Here is a 20,934-nt window from a genome sequence, read left to right on the forward strand (position 1 = left end):
TTCATTCAGAACCTAAATCTTCAACTTCTGGAAAATACGTATTTTAGACGTCTTTTCAATGTAATTTTACCTACTGGGTAAAACCTACTATTCTAGTTTTGCAGGGGGGCAGAACGACCAGGACCGGCCCTGTGTGTGTCTGTGTGTGTGTCTGTGTGTGTGTGGGCGTGTCTGTGTCTGTGTGTGCGTGTCTGTGTCTGTGTCTGTGTCTGTGTGTGTGTGTGTGTGTGTGTGTGTGTGTGTGTGTGTGTGTGACCTCAGCGTTGCCCTCTGCTCAGTGTTGAAGCCCTGAGTCTGTGTTCTCTATAGCTCATGTCATCAGCATGGTCTTTTACCAGCCTCCTGCTGGCTTCTGGCTGGCCCTCAGGTCCACACACACACACACACACACACACACACACACACACACACACACACACACACACACACACACACACACACACACACACACACACACACACACACACACACACACACACACACACACACACACTGAAACAAAAATAAAATGAGTCTTGTGAGAATATGCCACAGAAGCTCGAGATCAACCAGAGAGAACCAAGAGATTTTTGGGAGCCTTTTTTTTTAGGCTTTGAAAGGACAGTCATCAACTCGGCAACACTTCCCAATAGAAACCCAAATACGCAATAGCCTGAAAGTGTTGCCCTTATGAACTCAAGCGTAATGTTTCCCCAATCTCTGTTATGTCTTCAGTGACCCTGTCAGTCACAGCAGTGTCACCTCCTTTCCGACATTATGATCTGAGAAAACTGACTAATGATTCGATAAGAGCTCGGTCTCTTGGTCTCTGCAGAGATGACGTGTGCAGAGATGACAGCTGTAAAGGTTATTTGTTCAAGTCTGTCTTCCCTGTTCCCTGCAGTCATAATTAGGAACGAAGGTTCACACACGCAGAGACAGGCGGTTCAACACAGATAAGGTTATTGTCGTCCATATTATCATCCTGGCACAGCGAAGATGTTTTCCGTCACTGGGTTTGGTTCTTGGAAAATGTTAATTCTGAAATGTTAATTCTGAAATGTTAATTCTGAAATGTTAATTCTGAAATGTTAATTCTGAAATGTTAATTCTACAATCTGAGTTAGACAGTTATTTTCTGTATCATCATAAAGGGCTTTAGAATAATCCATGACTGATGTTCACTGAAATCCTGGGATGTACTTACCCCTTATATTTCATGGTGCTGGGTTCACATATAACAAGTTTCTTAAAGGGCTGAATCTGTTGCATAGGAGAGGGGGGGGGGGCAGACTCAGTGGGCTGTTTTGAAAACTGTACACGGTGTTCATGTACCTCAGATATCAAATATGTATCTATCTATCTCTGAACAGCTCCATCATAGAGATTCTGTCTATGGGCCCGATTCAGATTTAGGAAATGTACGCCTTTCCTATTGGCCCGATTCAGACTTAGGAAATGTACGCCTTTTCCATGGGCCCGATTCAGACTTAGGAAATGTACGCCTTTCCTATTGGCCCGATTCAGACTTAGGACATTTACGCCTTTCCTATTGGCCCGATTCAGACTTAGGAAATGTACGCCTTTCCTACGCACTTCTCAGTGGTTGGTATTCACACCTTAAGCAGGTGCGCAACAGGCTTTGCAGGCATGGTTCCCTTGCGTACTGAATAAATGTAATTCAACCGCTGAAAACCCTCCTGCTTTACTGGCCAACAAGATTTTGTAATGGAGTTTTAATTTAATAGGAGTCTTCAGTACATTTATCTAAAGCCATCACTTTCAAAGAGATTTTTTCGACAGACAGTAGAATACATTGAGAGAACGGTTGACAATATCAGCGACCAATGAAACAAAGCCATGTTGGCCTAAATACACAAATATCCATCTCCTTTTCAACACTAATTGGTTGATTTAAAAATATTCTGATCTTGTGTATTATTTAGGGTTAGGAAAGTATTTATGAAATCCCCCAAAAAATAAAATGGAGAGCCTTTACACGCAAAATATATTAGTGAATCAAAAATACAATAGCTTGATTCATCCTAAAAGTTGCCTTATTTAATAGTTCAATCCATGAAATATTGGAAGGTGATAACAGTGTACAATAGGCGTTAAACAGTATTCCTATAAAACGACCCTAATAACCCTCACTAACCATGGAACTGATGACTGAGGTCCAGTCATCGGGAACCGTGCACAAGGCTCCAGGTTTAAACGGCTACATATGGTCTTGCGTTACATAATGATTCAAATAGGCCACATGTCCCACATTATTGCCCAACTTGTAATGCGTTAGCCTGATATGACCCACTATAGCTAGAGCTCCTCGGAAACAACCACAGCAACGTGACAGAGGAAAGAAAGGTCAACTAACAATGGAATGATACAACATGGAAGGAAACTAACACTAGAGAGACAGTTATAAATGGAAGGAAACTAACACTAGAGTTATAAATGGAAGGAAACTAACACTAAAGTTATAAATGGAAGGAAACTAACACTAAAGTTATAAATGGAAGGAAACTAACACTAAAGTTATAAATGTAAGGAAACTAACACTAAACTAACACTAGAGAGACAGTTATAAATGGAAGGAAACTAACACTAAACTAACACTAAAGTTATAAATGTAAGGAAACTAACACTAAAGTTATAAATGTAAGGAAACTAACACTAAAGTTATAAATGTGAGGAAACTAACACTAAACTAACACTAAAGTTATAAATGTAAGGAAACTAACACTAGAGAGACAGTTATAAATGTAAGGAAACTAACACTAGAGTTATAAATGGAAGGAAACTAACACTAATGAAATCTGTAGCTACACTGGTTTAAGTCTTTCAGTCTGGTTTAACCAGGCTACGGAATGTTGTAAACTGGTTTACATCCATCTAGGTCTCCAGCTGCCTTCCGGAGCCGTGCTCCACAACACAACATCTTTCAAATGTCAACCAGACCTCTGTCTCCTCCGTACTGAGCCTTCACAGTGCATTCAGAACGACCCAAAAAAGGTTACTTACAAATACCACAGAGTTCCTAATGTCTCAGAGAGCGGTGAACTGGAGAATGGCCCAAATAGGATTACTGATGCTTGAATGCCTTGGATGTACCATAGTGTCACTATCTCTATCTCCCCTGCAGGTCTCACAGGGAAGTCCTCTTACTGTCAGAGTTCATCCTACAAGGAAGTCCTTTTACTGTCAGAGTTCATCCTACAGGGAAGTCCTTTTACTGTCAGAGTTCATCCTACAAGGAAGTCCTCTTACTGTCAGAGTTCATCCTACAGGGAAGTCCTTTTACTGTCAGAGTTCATCCTACAGGGAAGTCCTTTTACTGTCAGAGTTCATCCTACAGGGAAGTCCTTTTACTGTCAGAGTTCATCCTACAAGGAAGTCCTCTTACTGTCAGAGTTCATCGTACAGGGAAGTCCTTTTACTGTCAGAGTTCATCCTACAGGGAAGTCCTTTTACTGTCAGAGTTCATCCTACAGGGAAGTCCTTTTACTGTCAGAGTTCATCGTACAGGGAAGTCCTTTTACTGTCAGAGTTCATCCTACAAGGAAGTCCTTTTACTGTCAGAGTTCATCGTACAGGGAAGTCCTCTTACTGTCAGAGTTCATCCTACAGGGAAGTCCTTTTACTGTCAGAGTTCATCCTACAGGGAAGTCCTTTTACTGTCAGAGTTCATCCTACAAGGAAGTCCTCTTACTGTCAGAGTTCATCGTACAGGGAAGTCCTTTTACTGTCAGAGTTCATCCTACAGGGAAGTCCTTTTACTGTCAGAGTTCATCCTACAGGGAAGTCCTTTTACTGTCAGAGTTCATCGTACAGGGAAGTCCTTTTACTGTCAGAGTTCATCCTACAAGGAAGTCCTTTTACTGTCAGAGTTCATCGTACAGGGAAGTCCTCTTACTGTCAGAGTTCATCCTACAGGGAAGTCCTTTTACTGTCAGAGTTCATCCTACAGGGAAGTCCTTTTACTGTCAGAGTTCATCCTACAGGGAAGTCTGTGCCTGGCAATCCAACTCAACAGTTAGCTTCTAAACCATGCAGAGATTATGGATATCGTAGTTTAGTTTGATCCTGAGATTTGGGAGGGTGGAAGAGAGAGAGAGAGAGAGAGAGAGAGAGAGAGAGAGAGAGAGAGAGAGAGAGAGACAGAGTTTAATATCAAGATGTTCATGCATTATAAAATGTAATATCTCTCATCATCTTCTCTCTTATATAGATTCATGGGATTTTTTTATCCCAAATATATATTTTGTTCCCCTCACATAATCCCTCTATGAACTAAATAGCGTAACGGCCTAAACAATTTTAAAAGATATTAAATGGTGAAAAAAGTGCAATCAGTACAGTGATCCTACCAGTGGACTTTAAAGTGTGTGAAGACCCTTGGGCCCTTGTTAAAAGTAGTGCACTAGTCCCTATATAGGGGCTCTGGTTAAAAGTAGTGCACTATAAAGGGAATAGGGTGCCATTTAGGATTTACCGATGAGTCAAGAACATACTGGTTGTGAAGTTGAGAACCCCCACCCCTCCACCCCCCAACTTTTTTTTTTACACAACCTAATAAGTCATATAGGGTTGAGAATCATCATACAAATATCAATCGATTAACAACATAAAGTTTTAAATTGCTTGCGGTGCAAAGTGTTGATGTGGTATGCAGCCCACTCCACTTTGTCTGTACTGTAGACTATCATCTAAAAACTAAAGCTTCTATGTTTTTATTTACTTAGACTTTTATTTAGCTCAGGGATCAGGAGACGTGAGTCAAAGCACAACCTTCTGGTGCCCTTCTTTTGGAAAACACCATAATTCGTCATATAAGGCGAGAAAATAATCATATACATATAAATTGATTATAATATACATTTGGAAATTACTTGTGCTCCTTGGTTCACAGATTTCTCAATCTATACGCAGCTGTCTTCAACTTTAGAGTAAGTACTACAGTACAGACAAGCTGGGGAACACCTGACTTGACTCAGTCGCCAAGCCACTGCCAGAGTTGACCAGATTGCTGTTGACAAAGATAATTTGCAAGGGCATCTGGAATCGATCAGGTAGAGACTCTCATTACCTCCGCTCGGTTTCTGCACACACACACACACACACACGCCTGCACAAACACAAACACACACACACACACATACACACACACACACACACACACACACACACACACACACACACACAAACAACCCCCAGAGCTGTAAGTAAAGCCAATACTGTGGCCCAGTATACCCTAAGCCTCAAGGTCTCCTTCATGACTGAGGAACTCTGGGTAATAAAGTGGAATTATAGGTAATGACACCTCAACATAATGAGCACTTGGGACTATGAGGTTCTAGCTGCAAAAAGATGATTCTGAGATACACTATACAGAGCCTTTGGAGGCTATTCAGACCCCTTAACGTTTTCCATATTTTGTTACTTTACAGCCTTGTTCTAAAATGTATTATAGAAAACAATTTCCTCAGCAATCTACACACAATACCCCATAATGACATCACAGTACCCGTAATGACATCACAATACCTCATAATGACATCACAATACCTCATAATGACATCACAATAGCCCATAATGACTGCTTTTAGAAATGTGTGCAAATGTATTACAAATTTACAAGTATTCAGACTCTTTGCTATGAGACTCGAAATTGAGCTCATGTCTATCAAGTTTCCCTTAATCATCCTTGAGATGTTTCTACAACTTGATTTGAGTCCATCTGTGGTAAATTCAATTGATTGGACATGATTTGAAAAAGCACACACCTGTCTATATAAGGTCCCACAGTTGACAGTGCATGAAGGAGCAAAAACCAAGCCACGAGGATAGTACTTTGACACAATCCTGTCTCAGAACTCGGTGCACAATTCCTTCGACCTCGTGGATTGGTTTTTGCTCTGACGTGAACTGTCAACTGTTGGAGGAGAGGGATGGACGTTGTAGCAGATCACTTTATAGAGTAGAGACGTAGTAGCAGATCACTTTATAGAGTAGAGACGTAGTAGCAGATCACTTTATAGAGTAGAGACGTAGTATCAGATCACTTTATAGAGTAGAGACGTAGTAGCAGATCACTTTATAGAGTAGAGACGTAGAGACGTAGTAGCAGATCACTTCATAGAGTAGAGACGTAGTAGCAGATCACTTTATAGAGTAGAGACATAGTAGCAGATCACTTTATAGAGTAGAGACGTAGTATCAGATCACTTTATAGAGTAGAGACGTAGTAGCAGATCACTTTATAGAGTAGAGACATGGTAGCAGATCACTTCATAGAGTAGAGACGTAGTAGCAGATCACTTCATAGAGTAGAAACGTAGCAGCAGATCACTTTATAGAGTAGAGACGTAGAGACGTAGTAGCAGATCACTTCATAGAGTAGAGAAGTAGAGACGTAGTAGCAGATCACTTTATAGAGTAGAGACGTAGTAGCAGATCACTTCATAGAGTAGAGACGTAGTAGCAGATCACTTTATAGAGTAGAGCAGATCACTTTATAGAGTAGAGAAGTAGAGATCACGTTAGTAGCAGATCACTTCATAGAGTAGAGAAGTAGCAGAGAGTAGTAGCAGATCACTTTATAGAGTAGAGATCACTTTATAAGTAGAGACGTAGTAGCAGATCACTTCATAGAGTAGAGACGTAGTAGAGATCACTTTATAGAGAGTAGAGACATAGTAGCAGATCACTTTATAGAGTAGAGACATAGTAGCAGATCACTTCATAGAGTAGAGACGTAGTAGCAGTATCAGATCACTTTATAGAGTAGAGACGTAGAAGATCACAGATCACAGATTTATAGAGTAGAGACATAGTAGCAGATCACTTTATAGAGTAGAGACATAGTAGCAGATCACTTTATAGAGTAGAGACGTAGTAGCAGATCACTTTATAGAGTAGAGACATAGTAGCAGATCACTTTATAGAGTAGAGACGTAGTAGCAGATCACTTTATAGAGTAGAGACGTAGTAGCAGATCACTTCATAGAGAGACTTTATAGAGTAGAGAGACAAGTAGCAGATCACTTTATAGAGTAGAGACATAGTAGCAGATCACTTTATAGAGTAGAGACGTAGTAGCAGATCACTTTATAGAGTAGAGACGTAGTAGCAGATCACTTTATAGAGTAGAGACGTAGTAGCAGATCACTTTATAGAGTAGAGACGTAGTAGCAGATCACTTCATAGAGTAGAGACGTAGTAGCAGATCACTTTATAGAGTAGAGAAGTAGAGACGTAGTAGTAGATCACTTTATAGAGTAGAGATGTAGAGACGTAGTAGCATATCACTTTATAGAGTAGAGACGTAGTAGCAGATCACTTTATAGAGTAGAGACGTAGTAGCAGATCACTTTATAGAGTAGAGACGTAGTAGCAGATCACTTTATAGAGTAGAGACGTAGTAGCAGATCACTTTATAGAGTAGAGACGTAGTAGCAGATCACTTTATAGAGTAGAGACGTAGTATCAGATCACTTCATAGAGTAGAGACGTAGTATCAGATCACTTTATAGAGTAGAGACGTAGTAGCAGATCACTTTATAGAGTAGAGACGTAGCAGCAGATCACTTTATAGAGTAGAGACGTAGTAGCAGATCACTTCATAGAGTAGAGACGTAGTATCAGATCACTTTATAGAGTAGAGACATAGTAGCAGATCACTTTATAGAGTAGAGACGTAGTATCAGATCACTTCATAGAGTAGAGACGTAGTATCAGACCACTTTATAGAGTAGAGACGTAGTAGCAGATCACTTTATAGAGTAGAGACGTAGCAGCAGATCACTTTATAGAGTAGAGACGTAGTAGCAGATCACTTTATAGAGTAGAGACGTAGCAGCAGATCACTTTATAGAGTAGAGACGTAGTAGCAGATCACTTCATAGAGTAGAGACGTAGTAGCAGATCACTTTATAGAGTAGAGACGTAGAGACGTAGTAGCAGATCACTTTATAGAGTAGAGACGTAGTAGCAGATCACTTCATAGAGTAGAGACGTAGTAGCAGATCACTTTATAGAGTAGAGACGTAGTAGCAGATCACTTTATAGAGTAGAGACGTAGAGACGTAGTAGCAGATCACTTTATAGAGTAGAGACATGGTAGCAGATCACTTCATAGAGTAGAGACGTAGAGACATAGCAGCAGATCACTTCATAGAGTAGAGACGTAGAGACATAGTAGCAGATCACTTTATAGAGTAGAGACGTAGTAGCAGATCACTTCATAGAGACGTAGAGACGTAGTAGCAGATCACTTTATAGAGTAGAGACATAGCAGCAGATCACTTCATAGAGTAGAAACGTAGCAGCAGATCACTTTATAGAGTAGAGACGTAGTAGCAGATCACTTCATAGAGTAGCAGATCACTTCATAGAGTAGAGAAGTAGAGATGTAGTAGCAGATCACTTTATAGAGTAGAGACGTAGTAGCAGATCACTTCATAGAGTAGAGACGTAGTAGCAGATCACTTTATAGAGTAGAGAAGTAGAGACGTTGTAGCAGATCACTTCATAGAGTAGAGAAGTAGAGACGTAGTAGCAGATCACTTTATAGAGTAGAGAGTAGCAGATCACTTTATAGAGTAGAGACGTAGTAGCAGATCACTTCATAGAGTAGAGACGTAGTAGCAGATCACTTTATAGAGTAGAGACATAGTAGCAGATCACTTTATAGAGTAGAGACATAGTAGCAGATCACTTTATAGAGTAGAGACATAGTAGCAGATCACTTCATAGAGTAGAGACATAGTAGCAGTAGAGTAGCAGATCACTTTATAGAATAGAGACATAGTAGCAGATCACTTTATAGAGTAGAGACGTAGAAGCAGATCACTTTATAGAGTAGAGACATAGTAGCAGATCACTTTATAGAGTAGAGACATAGTAGCAGATCACTTTATAGAGTAGAGACGTAGTAGCAGATCACTTTATAGAGTAGAGACATAGTAGCAGATCACTTTATAGAGTAGAGACGTAGTAGCAGATCACTTTATAGTAGTAGCAGATCACTTTATAGAGTAGCAGCAGATCACTTCATAGAGTAGAGACGTAGCAGCAGATCACTTTATAGAGTAGAGACGTAAAGACTTTATAGAGACGAGTAGCAGATCACTTTAGTAGTAGCAGATCACTTCATAGAGTAGAGAAGTAGAGACGTAGTAGCAGATCACTTTATAGAGTAGAGACGTAGTAGCAGATCACTTCATAGAGTAGAGACGTAGTAGCAGATCACTTTATAGAGTAGAGAGAGCAGATCACTTTATAGAGTAGAGAGAGTAGCAGATCACTTCATAGAGTAGAGACGTAGTAGCAGATCACTTTATAGAGTAGAGTAGCAGATCACTTTATAGAGTAGAGACGTTGTAGCAGATCACTTCATAGAGTAGAGAAGTAGTAGCAGATCACTTCATAGAGTAGAGACGTAGTAGCAGATCACTTTATAGAGTAGAGACATAGTAGCAGATCACTTTATAGAGTAGAGACATAGTAGCAGATCACTTCATAGAGTAGAGACGTAGTAGCAGATCACTTTATAGAATAGAGACATAGTAGCAGATCACTTTATAGAGTAGAGACGTAGAAGCAGATCACTTTATAGAGTAGAGACATAGTAGCAGATCACTTTATAGAGTAGAGACATAGTAGCAGATCACTTTATAGAGTAGAGACGTAGTAGCAGATCACTTTATAGAGTAGAGACATAGTAGCAGATCACTTTATAGAGTAGAGACGTAGTAGCAGATCACTTTATAGAGTAGAGACGTAGTAGCAGATCACTTCATAGAGTAGAGAAGTAGAGACATAGTAGCAGATCACTTTATAGAGTAGAGACGTAGTAGCAGATCACTTTATAGAGTAGAGACGTAGTAGCAGATCACTTTATAGAGTAGAGACATAGTAGCAGATCACTTTATAGAGTAGAGACGTAGTAGCAGATCACTTCATAGAGTAGAGACGTAGTAGCAGATCACTTTATAGAGTAGAGAAGTAGAGATGTAGTAGTAGATCACTTTATAGAGTAGAGATGTAGAGACGTAGTAGCAGATCACTTTATAGAGTAGAGACGTAGTATCAGATCACTTTATAGAGTAGAGACGTAGTAGCAGATCACTTTATAGAGTAGAGACGTAGAGACGTAGTAGCAGATCACTTTATAGAGTAGAGACGTAGTAGCAGATCACTTCATAGAGTAGAGACGTAGTAGCAGATCACTTTATAGAGTAGAGACGTAGAGACGTAGTAGCAGATCACTTTATAGAGTAGAGACATGGTAGCAGATCACTTCGGAGTAGAGACGTAGAGACATAGCAGCAGATCACTTCATAGAGTAGAGACGTAGAGACATAGTAGCAGATCACTTTATAGAGTAGAGACGTAGTAGCAGATCACTTCATAGAGACGTAGAGACGTAGTAGCAGATCACTTTATAGAGTAGAGACATAGCAGCAGATCACTTCATAGAGTAGAAACGTAGCAGCAGATCACTTTATAGAGTAGAGACGTAGTAGCAGATCACTTCATAGAGTAGAGAAGTAGAGACGTAGTAGCAGATCACTTTATAGAGTAGAGACGTAGTAGCAGATCACTTCATAGAGTAGAGACGTAGTAGCAGATCACTTTATAGAGTAGAGAAGTAGAGACGTTGTAGCAGATCACTTCATAGAGTAGAGAAGTAGAGACGTAGTAGCAGATCACTTTATAGATTAGAGAAGTAGAGACGTTGTAGCAGATCACTTCATAGAGTAGAGAAGTAGTAGCAGATCACTTCATAGAGTAGAGACGTAGTAGCAGATCAGTTTATAGAGTAGAGACATAGTAGCAGATCACTTTATAGAGTAGAGACATAGTAGCAGATCACTTCATAGAGTAGAGACGTAGTAGCAGATCACTTTATAGAATAGAGACATAGTAGCAGATCACTTTATAGAGTAGAGACGTAGAAGCAGATCACTTTATAGAGTAGAGACATAGTAGCAGATCACTTTATAGAGTAGAGACATAGTAGCAGATCACTTTATAGAGTAGCAGATAGAGAGTAGCAGACATAGTAGCAGATCACTTTATAGAGTAGAGACGTAGTAGCAGATCACTTTATAGAGTAGAGACGTAGTAGCAGATCACTTCATAGAGTAGAGACAGTAGTAGCAGATCACTTTATAGAGTAGAGACGAGAGCAGATCACTTTATAGAGTAGAGAGTAGCAGATCACTTTATAGAGTAGAGACGTTAGTAGCAGATCACTAGAGTCATAGAGTAGAGAGAGTAGTAGCAGATCACTTTATAGAGTAGAGACGTAGTAGCAGATCACTTTATAGAGTAGAGACATAGTAGCAGATCACTTTATAGAGTAGAGACATAGTAGCAGATCACTTTATAGAGTAGAGACGTAGTAGCAGATCACTTTATCAGCAGATTTATAGAGTAGAGACGAGTAGCAGATCACTTTATAGAGTAGAGACGTAGAAGCAGATCACTTTATAGAGTAGAGAGTAGCAGATCACTTTATAGAGTAGAGACATAGTAGCAGATCACTTTATAGAGTAGAGACGTAGTAGCAGATCACTTTATAGAGTATAGTAGCAGATCACTTTATAGAGTAGAGACGTAGTAGCAGATCACTTCATAGAGTAGCAGAGTAGAGACGTAGTAGCAGATCACTTTATAGAGTAGAGACGTAGTAGCAGATCACTTTATAGAGTAGAGACGTAGTAGCAGATCACTTTATAGAGTAGAGACGTAGTAGCAGATCACTTTATAGAGTAGAGACGTAGTAGCAGATCACTTCATAGAGTAGAGACGTAGTAGCAGATCACTTTATAGAGTAGAGACGTAGTAGCAGATCACTTTATAGAGTAGAGTAGTAGCAGATCACTTTATAGAGTAGAGATGTAGAGACGTAGTAGCATATCACTTTATAGAGTAGAGACGTAGTAGCAGATCACTTTATAGAGTAGAGACGTAGTAGCAGATCACTTTATAGAGTAGAGACGTAGTAGCAGATCACTTTATAGAGTAGAGACGTAGTATCAGATCACATAGAGTAGAGACGTAGATCAGATCACTTTATAGAGTAGAGACGTAGTAGCAGATCACTTTATAGAGTAGAGACGTAGTATCAGATCACTTTATAGAGTAGAGACGTAGTAGCAGATCACTTTATAGAGTAGAGACGTAGTAGCAGATCACTTTATAGAGTAGAGACGTAGTAGCAGATCACTTTATAGAGTAGAGACGTAGCAGCAGATCACTTTATAGAGTAGAGACGTAGTAGCAGATCACTTTATAGAGTAGAGACGTAGTAGCAGATCACTTTATAGAGTAGAGACGTAGTAGAGATCACGTAGTAGCAGATCACTTTATAGAGTAGAGACGTAGTAGCAGATCACTTTATAGAGTAGAGACGTAGTAGCAGATCACTTTATAGAGTAGAGACGTAGTAGCAGATCACTTTATAGAGTAGCAGAGTAGAGACGTAGTAGCAGATCACTTTATAGAGTAGAGACGTAGTAGCAGATCACTTCATAGAGTAGAGACGTAGTAGCAGATCACTTTATAGAGTAGTAGCAGATCACTTTATAGAGTAGAGACGTAGTAGCAGATCACTTTATAGAGTAGAGAGTAGAGACGTAGTAGCAGATCACTTTATAGAGTAGAGACGTAGTAGCAGATCACTTTATAGAGTAGAGACGTAGTAGCAGATCACTTTATAGAGTAGAGACGTAGTAGCAGATCACTTTATAGAGTAGAGACGTAGTATCAGATCACTTATAGAGTAGAGACGTAGTATCAGATCACTTTATAGAGTAGTAGCAGATCACTTTATAGAGTAGAGACGTAGTAGCAGATCACTTTATAGAGTAGAGACGTAGTAGCAGATCACTTTATAGAGTAGAGACGTAGAGACGTAGTAGCAGATCACTTTATAGAGTAGAGACGTAGTAGCAGATCACTTTATAGAGTAGAGAGAGACGTAGCAGCAGATCACTTTATAGAGTAGAGACGTAGTAGCAGATCACTTCATAGAGTAGAGACGTAGTAGCAGATCACTTTATAGAGTAGAGACGTAGAGCAGTAGTAGCAGATCACTTTATAGAGTAGAGACGTAGTAGCAGATCACTTCATAGAGTAGAGACGTAGTAGCAGATCACTTTATAGAGTAGAGACGTAGTAGCAGATCACTTTATAGAGTAGAGACGTAGTAGCAGATCACTTTATAGAGTAGAGACATAGTAGCAGATCACTTTATAGAGTAGAGACGTAGAGAGTAGCAGATCACTTCATAGAGTAGAGACGTAGAGACATAGTAGCAGATCACTTTATAGAGTAGAGACGTAGTAGCAGATCACTTCATAGAGTAGAGACGTAGTAGCAGAGACGTAGTAGCAGATCACTTTATAGAGTAGAGACATAGTAGCAGATCACTTATAGAGTAGAGAGTAGAGATCACGTAGAGACGTAGTAGCAGATCACTTTATAGAGTAGAGACTTTATAGAGTAGAGACGTAGTAGCAGATCACTTTATAGAGTAGAGACATAGTAGCAGATCACTTTATAGAGTAGAGACGTAGTAGCAGATCACTTTAGATAGAGTAGAGACATAGTAGCAGATCACTTTATAGAGTAGAGACGTAGTAGCAGATCACTTTATAGAGTAGAGACGTAGTAGCAGATCACTTTATAGAGTAGAGACTTTAGTAGCAGATCACTTTATAGAGTAGAGACGTAGTAGCAGATCACTTCATAGAGTAGAGACGTAGTAGCAGATCACTTTATAGAGTAGAGAAGTAGAGATCACTTTATAGAGTAGAGAATAGAGACGTAGTAGCAGATCACTTTATAGAGTAGAGATGTAGAGAGCAGATCACTTTATAGAGTAGTAGCAGATCACTTTATAGAGTAGAGACGTAGTAGCAGATCACTTTATTATAGAGTAGAGACGTAGTAGCAGATCACTTTATAGAGTAGAGACGAGTAGCAGATCACTTTATAGAGTAGAGACGTAGTATCAGATCACTTTATAGAGTAGAGACGAGTATCAGATCACTTTATAGAGTAGAGACGTAGTAGCAGATCACTTTATAGAGTAGAGACGTAGCAGCAGATCACTTTATAGAGTAGAGACGTAGTAGCAGATCACTTTATAGAGTAGAGACGTAGTAGCAGATCACTTTATAGAGTAGAGACGAGTAGCAGATCACTTTATAGAGTAGAGACGTAGTAGCAGATCACTTTATAGAGTAGAGACGTAGTAGCAGATCACTTTATAGAGTAGAGACGTAGTAGCAGATCACTTTATAGAGTAGAGACGAGTAGAGATCACTTTATAGAGTAGAGACGTAGTAGCAGATCACTTTATAGAGTAGAGACGTAGTAGCAGATCACTTTATAGAGTAGAGACAGAGAGTAGTAGCAGATCACTTTATAGAGTAGAGACGTAGTAGCAGATCACTTTATAGAGTAGAGACATGGTAGCAGATCACTTCATAGAGTAGAGACGTAGAGACATAGTAGCAGATCACTTTATAGAGTAGAGACGTAGTAGCAGATCACTTCATAGAGACGTAGAGACGTAGTAGCAGATTACTTTATAGAGTAGAGACATAGCAGCAGATCACTTCATAGAGTAGAGACGTAGAGACGTAGTAGCAGATCACTTTATAGAGTAGAGACGTAGTAGCAGATCACTTTATAGAGTAGAGACGTAGTAGCAGATCACTTTATAGAGTAGAGACGTAGTAGCAGATCACTTTATAGAGTAGAGACGTAGTAGCAGATCACTTTATAGAGTAGAGAAGTAGAGACGTTGTAGCAGATCACTTCATAGAGTAGAGACTTTATAGAGTAGCAGAGCAGATCACTTTATAGAGTAGAGACGTAGTAGCAGATCACTTTAGTAGAGTAGAGACGTAGTAGCAGATCACTTTATAGAGTAGAGACGTAGTAGCAGATCACTTTATAGAGTAGAGACGTAGTAGCAGATCACTTTATAGAGTAGAGACGAGTAGCAGATCACTTTATAGAGTAGAGACGTAGTAGCAGATCACTTATAGATAGAGTAGAGATCACTTTATAGAGTAGAGACAGATCACTTTATAGAGTAGAGACGTAGTAGCAGATCACTTTATAGAGTAGAGACGTAGTAGCAGATCACTTTATAGAGTAGAGACGTAGTAGCAGATCACTTTATAGAGTAGAGACGTAGTAGCAGATCACTTTATAGAGTAGAGACGTAGTAGCAGATCACTTTATAGAGTAGAGACGTAGTAGCAGATCACTTTATAGAGTAGAGACGTAGTAGCAGATCACTTTATAGAGTAGAGACGTAGTAGCAGATCACTTTATAGAGTAGAGACGAGTAGCAGATCACTTTATAGAGTAGAGACGTAGTAGCAGATCACTTTATAGAGTAGAGACGTAGTAGCAGATCACTTTATAGAGTAGAGACGTAGTAGCAGATCACTTTATAGAGTAGAGACGTAGTAGCAGATCACTTCATAGAGTAGAGACGTAGTAGCAGATCACAGATCACAGATTTATAGAGTAGAGAAGTAGAGACGTAGTAGCAGATCACTTTATAGAGTAGAGACGAGTAGAGATCACTTTATAGAGTAGAGTAGTAGCAGATCACTTTATAGAGTAGAGACGTAGTAGCAGATCACTTTATAGAGTAGAGACGTAGAGTAGCAGATCACTTTATAGAGTAGAGACGAGAGACGTAGAGAGTAGCAGATCACTTTATAGAGTAGAGACGTAGTAGCAGATCACTAGAGATAGCAGTAGAGACGTAGTAGCAGATCACTTTATAGAGTAGAGACGAGTAGCAGACGTAGAGAGTAGCAGATCACTTTATAGAGTAGAGAGTAGCAGATCACTTTATAGAGTAGAGATAGTAGCAGATCACTTTAGAGACGTAGAGACGAGTAGCAGATCACTTTATAGAGTAGAGACATAGCAGCAGATCACTTCATAGAGTAGAGACGTAGTAGCAGATCACTTTATAGAGTAGAGACATAGCAGCAGATCACTTCATAGAGTAGAAACGTAGCAGCAGATCACTTTATAGAGTAGAGATGTAGTAGCAGATCACTTTATAGAGTAGAGACGTAGTAGCAGATCACTTCATAGAGACGTAGAGACGTAGTAGCAGATCACTTTATAGAGTAGAGACATAGCAGCAGATCACTTCATAGAGTAGAAACGTAGCAGCAGATCACTTTATAGAGTAGAGACGTAGTAGCAGATCACTTCATAGAGTAGAGAAGTAGAGACGTAGTAGCAGATCACTTTATAGAGTAGAGACGTAGTAGCAGATCACTTCATAGAGTAGAGACGTAGTAGCAGATCACTTTATAGAGTAGAGAAGTAGAGACGTTGTAGCAGATCACTTCATAGAGTAGAGAAGTAGAGACGTAGTAGCAGATCACTTTATAGAGTAGAGAAGTAGAGACGTTGTAGCAGATCACTTCATAGAGTAGAGAAGTAGTAGCAGATCACTTCATAGAGTAGAGACGTAGTAGCAGATCAGTTTATAGAGTAGAGACATAGTAGCAGATCACTTTATAGAGTAGAGACATAGTAGCAGATCACTTCATAGAGTAGAGACGTAGTAGCAGATCACTTTATAGAATAGAGACATAGTAGCAGATCACTTTATAGAGTAGAGACGTAGAAGCAGATCACTTTATAGAGTAGAGACAGATCACTTTATAGTAGAGCAGATCACTTTATAGAGTAGAGACATAGTAGCAGATCACTTTATAGAGTAGAGACGTAGTAGCAGATCACTTTATAGAGTAGAGACATAGTAGCAGATCACTTTATAGAGTAGAGACGTAGTAGCAGATCACTTCATAGAGTAGAGAAGTAGAGACATAGTAGCAGATCACTTTATAGAGTAGAGACGTAGTAGCAGATCACTTTATAGAGTAGAGACGTAGTAGCAGATCACTTTATAGAGTAGAGACGTAGTAGCAGATCACTTTATAGAGTAGAGACGTAGTAGCAGATCACTTCATAGAGTAGAGACGTAGTAGCAGATCACTTTATAGAGTAGAGAAGTAGAGACGTAGTAGTAGATCACTTTATAGAGTAGAGACGTAGTAGCAGATCACTTTATAGAGTAGAGACGTAGTAGCAGATCACTTTATAGAGTAGAGACGTAGTAGCAGATCACTTTATAGAGTAGAGACGTAGTATCAGATCACTTCATAGAGTAGAGACGTAGTATCAGATCACTTTATAGAGTAGAGACGTAGTAGCAGATCACTTTATAGAGTAGAGACGTAGTATCAGATCACTTTATAGAGTAGAGACGTAGTAGCAGATCACTTTATAGAGTAGAGACGTAGCAGCAGATCACTTTATAGAGTAGAGACGTAGTAGCAGATCACTTTATAGAGTAGAGACGTAGTAGCAGATCATTTATAGAGTAGAGACGTAGAGACATAGTAGCAGATCACTTTATAGAGTAGAGAGTAGTAGCAGATCACTTCATAGAGAGTAGCAGACGTAGAGTAGCAGATCACTTTATAGAGTAGAGACGAGAGCAGATCACTTTATAGAGAGACGTAGTAGCAGATCACTTTATAGAGTAGAGACGTAGTATCAGATCACTTTATAGAGTAGAGACGTAGTAGCAGATCACTTTATAGAGTAGAGATCACTTTATAGAGTAGAGAGTAGCAGATCACTTTATATAGAGTAGAGACGTAGAGAGTATCAGATCACTTTATAGAGTAGAGACGTAGTAGCAGATCACTTTATAGAGTAGAGACGTAGCAGCAGATCACTTTATAGAGTAGAGACGTAGTAGCAGATCACTTTATAGAGTAGAGACGTAGCAGCAGATCACTTTTATAGAGACGTAGTAGAGACGTAGTAGCAGATCACTTTATAGAGTAGAGACGTAGTAGCAGATCACTTTATAGAGTAGAGACGTAGAGACGTAGTAGCAGATCACTTTATAGAGTTATAGCAGATCACTTTATAGAGTAGAGACGAGTAGCAGATCACTTCATAGAGTAGAGACGTAGTAGCAGATCACTTTATAGAGTAGAGACGTAGTAGTAGCAGATCACTTTATAGAGTAGAGACATAGTAGCAGATCACTTTAGATAGAGTAGAGACATAGTAGCAGATCACTTTATAGAGTAGAGACGTAGTAGCAGATCACTTTATAGAATAGAGACGTAGTAGCAGATCACTTTATAGAGATAGCAGATCACTTTATTATAGAGAGAGTAGCAGATCACTTTATAGAGTAGAAGTAGCAGATCACTTTATAGAGTAGAGACATAGTAGCAGATCACTTTATAGAGAGTAGAGACATAGTAGCAGATCACTTTATAGAGTAGAGAGAGAGCAGATCACTTTATAGAGTAGAGAGCAGATCACTTTATAGAGTAGAGACATAGTAGCAGATCACTTTATAGAGTAGAGACAGTAGCAGATCACTTATAGAGTAGAGAGTAGCAGATCACTTCATAGAGTAGAGACATAGTAGCAGATCACTTTATAGAGTAGTAGCAGATCACTTTATAGAGTAGAGACGTAGTAGCAGATCACTTTATAGAGTAGAGACGTAGTAGCAGATCATCTGTAGTAGCAGATCACTTTATAGAGTAGAGACGTAGTAGCAGATCACTTCATAGAGTAGAGACGTAGTAGCAGATCACTTTATAGAGTAGAGACGTAGTAGCAGATCACTTTATAGAGTAGAGACATAGTAGCAGATCACTTTATAGAGTAGAGACATAGTAGCAGATCACTTTATAGAGTAGAGACGTAGTAGCAGATCACTTTATAGAGAAGTAGAGACGTAGTAGCAGATCACTTTATAGAGTAGAGACGTAGTAGCAGATCACTTTATAGAGTAGAGACGTAGTAGCAGATCACTTTATAGAGTAGAGACGAGTAGCAGATCACTTTATAGAGTAGAGATAGTAGCAGATCACTTTATAGAGTAGAGACATAGTAGCAGATCACTTTATAGAGTAGAGACGTAGTAGCAGATCACTTTAGAGTAGAGACGTAGTAGCAGATCACTTTATAGATAGAGACGTAGTAGCAGATCACTTTATAGAGTAGAGACGTAGTAGCAGATCACTTTATAGAGTAGAGACGTAGTAGCAGATCACTTTATAGAGTAGAGACATAGTAGCAGATCACTTTATAGAGTAGAGAGTAGAGATCACTTTATAGAGTAGAGACGTAGCAGATCACTTTATAGAGTAGAGACATAGTAGCAGATCACTTTATAGAGTAGAGACGTAGTAGCAGATCACTTTATAGAGTAGAGACGTAGTAGCAGATCACTTTATAGAGTAGAGACGTAGTAGCAGATCACTTTATAGAGTAGAGACGTAGTAGCAGATCACTTTATAGAGTAGAGACGTAGAGATCATAGTAGTAGCAGATCACTTTATAGAGTAGAGACGTAGTAGCAGATCACTTTAGTAGAGATCACTTTATAGAGTAGAGAGTAGTAGCAGATCACTTTATAGAGTAGAGACGTAGTAGCAGATCACTTTATAGAGTAGAGACATAGTAGCAGATCACTTTATAGAGTAGAGACGTAGAGAGTAGCAGATCACGTAGTAGCAGATCACTTTTTAGAGTAGAGACGTAGTAGCAGATCACTTTATAGAGTAGAGAGTAGAGACACTTTATAGAGTAGCAGATCACTTTATAGAGTAGAGAGAGACGTAGTAGCAGATCACTTTATAGAGTAGAGACGTAGTAGCAGATCACTTTATAGAGTAGAGACGTAGTAGCAGATCACTTTATAGAGTAGAGACGTAGTAGCAGATCACTTCATAGAGTAGAGACGTAGTAGCAGATCACTTTATATAGAGACATAGTATCAGATCACTTTATAGAGTAGAGACGTAGTAGCAGATCACTTTATAGAGTAGAGACGTAGCAGCAGATCACTTTATAGAGTAGAGACGTAGTAGCAGATCACTTTATAGAGTAGAGACGTAGCAGCAGATCACTTTATAGAGTAGAGACATAGTAGCAGATCACTTCATAGAGTAGTAGCAGATCACTTTATAGAGTAGAGAAGTAGCAGATCACTTTATAGAGTAGAGACATAGAGTAGCAGATCACTTTATAGAGTAGAGACGTAGTAGCAGATCACTTATAGAGTAGTTAGTAGCAGATCACTTTATAGAGTAGAGACGTAGTAGCAGATCACTTTATAGAGAGTAGAGACATAGTAGCAGATCACTTTATAGAGTAGAGACATAGTAGCAGATCACTTTATAGATAGAGACATAGTAGCAGATCACTTTATAGAGTAGAGTAGTAGCAGATCACTTTATAGAGTAGAGACGTAGTAGCAGATCACTTTATAGTAGCAGTAGAGACATAGTAGCAGATCACTTTATAGAGTAGAGATGTAGTAGCAGATCACTTTATAGAGTAGAGACATAGTAGCAGATCACTTTATAGAGTAGAGACGTAGTAGCAGATCACTTCATAGAGTAGAGAAGTAGCAGATCACTTTATAGAGTAGAGACGTAGAGCAGTAGCAGATCACTTTATAGAGTAGAGACGTAGTAGCAGATCACTTTATAGAGTAGAGAGAGTAGCAGATCACTTTATAGAGTAGAGACGTAGTAGCAGATCACTTTATAGAGTAGAGACGTAGTAGCAGATCACTTTATAGAGTAGAGACGTAGTAGCAGATCACTTCATAGAGTAGAGACATAGTAGCAGATCACTTTATAGAGTAGATAGAGACTTTATAGAGAGAGTAGACGTAGATCACTTAGATAGAGTAGAGACTTTATAGAGTAGAGACGTAGTAGCAGTAGCAGCAGATCACTTTATAGAGTAGAGACGTAGTAGCAGATCACTTTATAGAGTAGAGACGTAGTAGCAGATCACTTTATAGAGTAGAGACGTAGTAGCAGATCACTTTATAGAGTA

Source organism: Oncorhynchus nerka, linkage group LG5 (assembly GCF_034236695.1).
Source record: "Oncorhynchus nerka isolate Pitt River linkage group LG5, Oner_Uvic_2.0, whole genome shotgun sequence".
Taxonomy (NCBI): Eukaryota; Metazoa; Chordata; class Actinopteri; order Salmoniformes; family Salmonidae; genus Oncorhynchus; species Oncorhynchus nerka.